This window comes from Populus trichocarpa, chromosome 10 (genome assembly GCF_000002775.5).
Source record: "Populus trichocarpa isolate Nisqually-1 chromosome 10, P.trichocarpa_v4.1, whole genome shotgun sequence".
In the NCBI taxonomy this organism is placed as follows: Eukaryota; Viridiplantae; Streptophyta; class Magnoliopsida; order Malpighiales; family Salicaceae; genus Populus; species Populus trichocarpa.
Window position 1 is genome coordinate 1,399,518 of NC_037294.2, and position 7,897 is coordinate 1,407,414.

Consider the following 7,897-nt stretch of genomic DNA (forward strand, 5'->3'; position numbering starts at 1 on the left):
TGAGTTATTATTTGGGTTAATTTTGTTATTTTTTCTTAATTTTGCAGATTTTATGTTATTTCCCGTTATGTTTTGGGATTTTGATTTTGTTTCCAATCTTGGTCCATTTTTCTAGCCTATAATAGGGATTGTAAACCTCTCTAGGAGGTAGACTTGATCACATAATATTTTAGAAATAAAATAAGGTTTTGGGATTCTTTTGTGTTTTAACATATTTCAGTTTATCTTCTGTCTTTGCATGCTTGCAGCTATATTGTTGTGCTTCCCACTGCATTAATCTTTCAATATTTCATGCTAAGTAATAGGTGAATAAAGTGATAATCAGGGAAGCAGAGAGATATTTATGACAATGCATACTTGACCAGCCAAATAGAAAATTATGATATATAAATCACAGAAATTTTATTTGAAGTAAGAAGAAGCTCCTGACTCGAGTTCTAGCAACCTCTCCTCGTCTACGTTTAGCAGAGGGAGAATATCGTACAGGACTAAAGGTAACACAACTGGAGGAGGTTATGCATACAAGAAAGCTAAGTGATTAATCAATAGGTCTTTAAAACGGAACTGGTTTACCCTTAGGGTAATCGACATAAACCCTCCCCTTGTAGCGTTGAGCTGCCTCGTTGCTGTTGATAACTTCTGTTGCAGGAACATCGTAATATGTGGGATGAGCATAGGGAACCTGCATAACTGGTGGCCGCCTCTTGGCCCGGACGAAGTGCTCATCAATGGTTGCAAAACCCTCCTGCCCAATCTTAACAAGACGATCTGCCTGACGTGCCATGTTAACTACAATTAATCAACACACAAAGACAAGTAGCTGTTTATAGGTTTTGTTGGTTTTCTTGCTTTGGCTAATATGTAGGAGGCCAAGCCACCTTTATATAGAAAGGAAAGGTTTGGTTGACAACAGCTGTGGAATGAATAATGGTAGACAGTACTCCTTTTTGTAAATAAAAGCACCCAACATTTGTGTACGATAAAACTAACCATTGCTGAGAGAAAAATCAATAGCTTTTCTTCATCTTATCACTACTGACGATAAAAGCATCACAAAATGAAAAAAAAAATATCATCAAAAGTTTATTAATATCATATTTAAACACGAAAAAGTAAAACTGTTAGATTTGGATGTTTTCAATTCTTAATAAACTTTTTATATAAAACAATTTTGACAAAACCATCACCAAGAGTTTATTATTATCGACTTTGGATTGGAATTGAATGTTCTAAATACTTAGTAAACTGAAAAATAAGGGACGCAAACACTGCTCATTAACAACTGTTGTCAGCCAATCATTAGAGCCACTTTTATGAATTTGTGTTGGGCATAAATTATAATATCTGATCATGTGATTAAAGAAAACAAAAGCTTCCCTGCTTTTGGACTAATGCTTTTTCTACCGGTCAGGAATCAAGTCAGGTCCAAAAGCAGTAGCAGCAAACACACTAAACCTTCGCAAAAGCCAATTATGAAAGAATATTCCTTCTGTTCTCTAATCAGAATAATCTCAGTTTAATTATGTGACGATATTATAGTTTCTAATTAATGGCAATAAGCACAATCGGGATGAGGATTTCAACTGCACTTGACATTATTTTTTGCTTCTGGCCGTTCTTAATCCCAGAGCCCTTCTTAACAGTTATATTAGGGGTACGCTAGTATTATCTGACCTTGATCTCGGCATTGGATAACCTCAAGCAATGTTTGTTCAAGAACAGCAAGCAACTGTTGTCTCGGAACCTCATATGTAAACAAAAGGGAAACTTAGTAACGGAACTGGTTTCCCCTTAGGGTAATCGATATAAACCTTCCCATTGTAGCGTTGAGCTGCCTCGTTGCTGTCGATAAGTTTTGTTGCAGGAATTTGGTTTGCCTGATGAACGTAGTAATATGTCGGATGAGCATAGGGAACCTTCATAACTGGTGGCCGCCTCTTGGCCCGGCCGAAGTGCTCATCAATGGCTGCAAAACCCTCCTGTCCAATCTTAACAAGACGATCTGCCTGACGTGCCATGTTACTACAATTAATCAACACACAAAGACAAGTAGATGTATATAGGTTTTCTTGGTTTTCTTGCTTTGACTAATATGTAGGAGGCCAAGCCAACCTTTATATAGAAAGGAAAGGTTTGGTTGACAACAGCTGTGAAATGAATAATGTTAGACAGTACTCCTTTTTGTAATAAAAGCACCCAACATTTGTGTACGATAATACTAACCATTGCAGAGAGAAAAATCAATAGATTTTCTTCATCTTATCACTACTAACGATAAAACCACCATAAAATGAAAAAAAAAGTCATCAAAAGTTTATCAATATCAAATTTACACACACAAAAAAAAAAAAAACTATTATATTTGGATGTTTTCAATACTTAATAAATTTTATATATAAGAAAATTTTACTGGTTTTTTTTTGTCGTCCGATGACCATCGAGGACAAAACCATCACCAAGAGTTTATTATTATCGACTTTGGATTAGAATTGAATGTTCTAAATACTTAGTAAATTCAAAAATAAGGAACGCAAACATTGCTTATGAACAACTGTTGTCAGCCAATCATTAGAGCCACTTTTATGAATTTGTGCTGGGCATGTGATCATGTGATTAAAGAAAACAAAAGCTTCCCTTCTTTTGGACTAATGCTGTTTCTACCGGTCAGGAATCAAGTCGGGTCCAAAAGCAGGAGTAGCAAAAACACTAAACCTTCTCAAAAGCCAATTATGAAAGAATATTCCTTCTGTTCTCTAATCAGAATAATCTCAGTTTAATTATGTGACGATATTATAGTTTCTAATTAATGGCAATAAGCACAATCGGGATGAGGATTTCAACTGCACTTGACATTATTTTTTGCTTCTGGCCGTTCTTAATCCCAGAGCCCTTCTTAACAGTTATATTAGGGGTACGCTAGTATTATCTGACCTTGATCTCGGCATTGGATAACCTCAAGCAATGTTTGTTCAAGAACAGCAAGCAACTGTTGTCTCGGAACCTCATATGTAAACAAAAGGGAAACTTAAACCAAATGAAAATCCTTAACAGAATTACCGAATCCCAGTCCAATTACAGGTGAAAAAAATTAAAAGGCAATTTGTAGGAAAAACTCAATGATCTCTGAGCCAAGCCCCCGCACGGTATTCCAAGCTTATTTTACAGAATATTAACTCACCCTAGTTTTTTTTTTTCTTCCAAAAAACTATAAAAGAATAGAATTATGGTCTTAATGAGCACAAATGGCAAACAAATGGCCTTCAGTACATTTGAATAACGATTCAGTACTTAGTGGCACAAAGGTTCTCTCTAGTGCCAAGTTCAATTATTGTAAAATTGATTCCTTCCAACTTGTTTCCTAGAATCTGATTCCTTATAACTAAACTTTTCCTTTCCAATTTATTTTCATAATCTTTTTTTTTTTGCTTTAACTGATCTTGATTCTCTCTGAAACTAGATATCTTTATTTCTTACTCTAGTTAACTTCATGACATAATCAATGTGACGCAACCTGACCACCTCATCCTAACAAAAAATCTATTTACAAACCATCTAGGTGGTGGTCCAGTGGTAAGAGTTTGGGACCAAGAGGTTTGCTCCCTCTGTGGTCTTAGGTTCGAGCCCTGTGATTGTTCATATGATGGCCACTAGAGACTTACATGGTCGTTAACTTCAGGGCCTGTGGGATTAGTCAAGGTGCGCGCAAGCTGGCCCGGACACCCACGTTAAACTAAAAAAATATATATATATATATTTACATCTCAAATCCGAGTAACCAAGTTGCTTGCATTAAACATTTTGGTTTAATAGAGAATGGAATTTTGGTCAAAAAGTTGCCTCAGATTCTATTCTTTGACATAGACAAATTGACCATATAATAATCATAAATATAACTGTGTATGAAAAATAATAATAATAATAATAATAACGAAAACAATAACAATAATAATAATTTGAGAATGGAATTTTGGTCAAAAAGTTGCCTCAGATTCTCTCCGAAACTAGGTATCTTTATTTCACATCTCAAATCCGCGTAAACATGTTGTTTGCATTAAACCCCAATATTGAAGGAATAATAGAGAATGGAATTTTGGTCAAAAAGTTGCCTCAGATTCTATTCTTTGACATAGACAAATTGACCATATAATAATCATAAATATAATTGTGTATGAAAATTAATAATAATAATAATAATTTTAGGAAGTTTTTTTCAACCAACAAAACTTCAAAAAAAAAAGAATCTGGTGCAACCTAAGAAAGATATGGGAGAAGCAGTCTATATACTGAAAATAAAAATCTACAAGGATAGATCTAGAAAGTTGCTTTAACTGTCTCAATCTACATATATAGATAAGATGTTGAAACAATTTAGCAGCTTTATCTTTTTGTGGGTTGTTGTTGCTATCTTGCTTAGGGTTTTAGCTAGAACTAGGTAGCTAGAACTAGGTGTTGTTGTTGATAATTGTAGGGTTGTTATGTGGTGGTTTGTTTTTAGGTGTTGAAGGTTGATTTCTAAGCAGCCTATGGTTGGTTCTAGCCAATGGTAAAGACCGGTCTAGTTCTCCACAATATCATTCATTCTTTTCCATTTTTTTAGCAAATCAAAATAGGACTAAGAAGGGGATGATGTTTCAAGATTGAGATTTTAAGTTAACCGAGTTGAAGGTAATATTTTGGTTCTTGTTAAATGGGATTGTAGGATTGAGATCTCAAGTTGACCGAGCTAAAGACAAAGACTAAGGTTCTAGTTAAAGAGGGGTCTCTAAATTGAGATTTTAGGTTAACCGAGTTGAAGACAACATTTTGGTTATGGTTAAAGGGAATCGCTTGATTAAAGGGAGTCACTAGATTGAGATTTCAGGTTAACCAAACTAAAAGAAACATTTTAGTTCTAGTTAAATAGGATTGTCGGATTGGGATCTCAGGTTGATCAAGCTAAAGACAAAGACCAAGGTTCTAGTTAAAGGGGTTCTCTATATTGAGATTTTAGGTTAACCAAGCTTAAAACAACATTTTGGTTCTGGTTAAAAGAAATCATCATATTGGGATTTCAGGTTGGCCGAGCTGAAGACAAAGACCAAGGTTCTAGTTAAAGGGGGTCTCTAAATTGATATTTCAGGTTAAACAAGCTGAAGGTGACATTTTGGTTCTACTTAAAGGGAATGGCTAGATTAGGATCTCAAGTTGACTGAGCTAAAGACAAAGATCAAGGTTATGATTAAAGGGGATCTGTAGATTGAGATTTCAGGTTAACCAAGCTGAAGGTGACATTTTAGTTTTGGTTAAAAGAAAATCACTAGATTGGGATCTCAGGTTGACCGAGCTAAGGATAAAAACCAAGGTTTTGGTTAAAGGGGGTCTTTAGATTGAGATTTCACATTAACTAAGCTAAGGCGACAGTTTGGTTCTTATTAAAGAGAATCATCGTATTGGGATTTCAGGTTGACCAACTTAACGACAAAGACCAAGGTTCTGGTTAAAGTGAATCGCTATATTGGGATTTCAGGTTACCGAGCTACTTTTCATATTTTAGTTCTAGTTAAAGAGGATCGCCAAATTGGGATCTCAGGTTGACCGAACTTTTGGCAATGATTTTGGTTTTGGATTAAGGAAATCACTAGATTGAGATTTCAAGATAACCAAGTTGTACACAGTTTGATCGTAGTTTCCGTTGATGGGGATTGCTATGAAAACAAAGTTTCAGGTCAATCGAACTAAAAGCTTTGAGAAGAACAGTTCGTTAGTCAAGCACATAACAAGTCTTTGTTCCATAAGTATTGTAAAGAAGGAGCATCTGTTGCTACCTAATATTTTTACTCCATTTTAAAAGATTTAAAAAAAAAACCCAAAAAAATATGTTTTTAATGTATTTGCGTCATTTTCAATGTGTTTTTCAAAGAATTCAAAATACAAAAATCTATGTTCAACACATTTAGTTGTTAATGTGCTTATTAAGTCAACATTGATATTGCTCTTTTTCAAAAAAATCAAAATACAAAAAAAAAATTAAATTGAACAAAGGGACCAAATGTGAAAAGAAAGAAGTTGAGGGACTAAATTATTTTTGGGTTAACTTGGTCACTAAGTTTGCTTGGAGACCAAGCAATTGAAAAAAACAAACTTGTTTTGCCTATAAATAGGTGGTTGCACTACACAAAAAAAAAAGTGAGTTTTGGGGTAGAGAGCATTAGCAAAAAAAAAAAGGAGTGAATTAGTTAAAGAGGCTAACAAAAAATCACTAGAAACAAACCTTCTATCTCTAGAAAAAAAAAGCAAAAACAAAAACATGACCTCCACCCATTCCATCTTCCATACACTTATCTTCTTCTTCCTCACGGTCCAAAAAAAAAGCCTAGCCCCATTATACTGAAACCTAGCAGCCAACAAAGATTACCTTCTTCCTTAAGCCCGCTGCCTTTTGTTCTTTCCTTTAGACCAGCACCAACCCAAACCTATCTCACTCCCCCAGCCTTTCTATCAATTAACTCTTGATCGATCCTTTTTAATGGAAGGGGTGTATGTGTAATAAACTTACTGGCATTGCTTGGCGAAAACAAAGACATCGTTTACATTGTGGAGTCTAGCTTTGGAGTTAATTTCGACCAGACCATAGTGGGGATCTACTCTGATTCCTCTGTCGGTGGTGTCATACCAATAATATTTGAATAAAAACACTCTATTATGCTCGCTATGATATTGCAATTCAACGACCTCTTCTAATTTACCATAATAGTCAACTTTAAACTCATTACAAGTCGATCCCCTAACACAAACACCACTGTTATATGTCTTTCTTTCATGCCCGTATTCTTCGGTATGAAACACATATCCAATGACAAAATACCCATTGTAGCACTTTACTTTTCTTTCAGGACCCAGGCTTAGTAAAGATATTGAAACACTAGCAGTCCTTCCCTTTTGATAAACCTTGTACATCAAGTACAACAATGAACAGTAAACGAGAATTCTGGAATGAAATTAAGTACCATGATAGATAATGAGTTTTTGATAGTACTTACATGTGTTTTGAACCATGTGGCAAATTGTTCATCTTATAATCTAAAGATTTGGGATTTGGTCAGGTGTGAGTTATTTGACAATAAATATTGTTGACGTTGCCTACAAGGTTTTTAAAATTGTATGAGTTTGTGATATTACAATAGATAAATAGTCCATTTATAACAAAGTTTAAGTAGTATATATACTTACTGAATAAAAGGTCTCAATTCATCACAATTAAATAACATATAATTGTGTGCTTGTTGGAACTCTATTTTAGACAAATATCTTCCCCTTACAACATTATTAGGTGTGGGTCATCCAAGATTGGAGAATATTAACAAGTTCCCACTTGAAGGCACTTCACCACCATCATTATGTCGTGGAACGTGGTTGATTCTCGTTCTTAAATGAGGCTCAAAATAGTACGAGATAAATGTTGAGATCTCCTCAATAATATAGGCCTCACATATCGAAGCCTCAACATGCGCCTTGTTCTTAACCTTTTTCTTAAGATTAAACAAGTACCTGCTTTGAATTAAACAAATATTTTCAATTAAGAAAAACAATGAAAATACATTAATCATTACATTGCATCTGTAATATCTAACCTCTCGAATAGATACATCCATCTACACTGGACTTGGCCTTCAACTTTTGCCTCGTACGGTAAATGCATGGGTAGATGCTCCATCCAGTCAAAAAATGATGGAGGGAATATTCTCAAGTTTGCATATTATCTCGACGATATTCATTTCAAGCCTCTCAATGTGATGTGTGTGCAACTTGCTGGCGCATATATCTCTAAAGAAATGATTGATCTGCGTGAGTGAATCCCATATCCCCTTTGGCAATAAATCACGATAAGCTAATGGAATGAGTGTTTGCATGAACACAT

At 34.8% G+C, this 7,897-nt stretch overlaps 1 long non-coding RNA gene across 1 annotated transcript; it reads right to left on the bottom strand.

Moving 5' to 3' along the window:
* Positions 1 to 357: 357 nt before the first annotated feature.
* On the bottom strand, positions 358 to 2,022 carry LOC127905881 (uncharacterized). Its single transcript, XR_008060372.1, has 2 exons — positions 1,917 to 2,022; positions 358 to 682 (listed from the first exon to the last, which is right to left on the bottom strand). It is a non-coding gene; the product is annotated as an uncharacterized LOC127905881 (long non-coding RNA).
* Between the last annotated feature and the right edge of the window lie 5,875 nt (positions 2,023 to 7,897).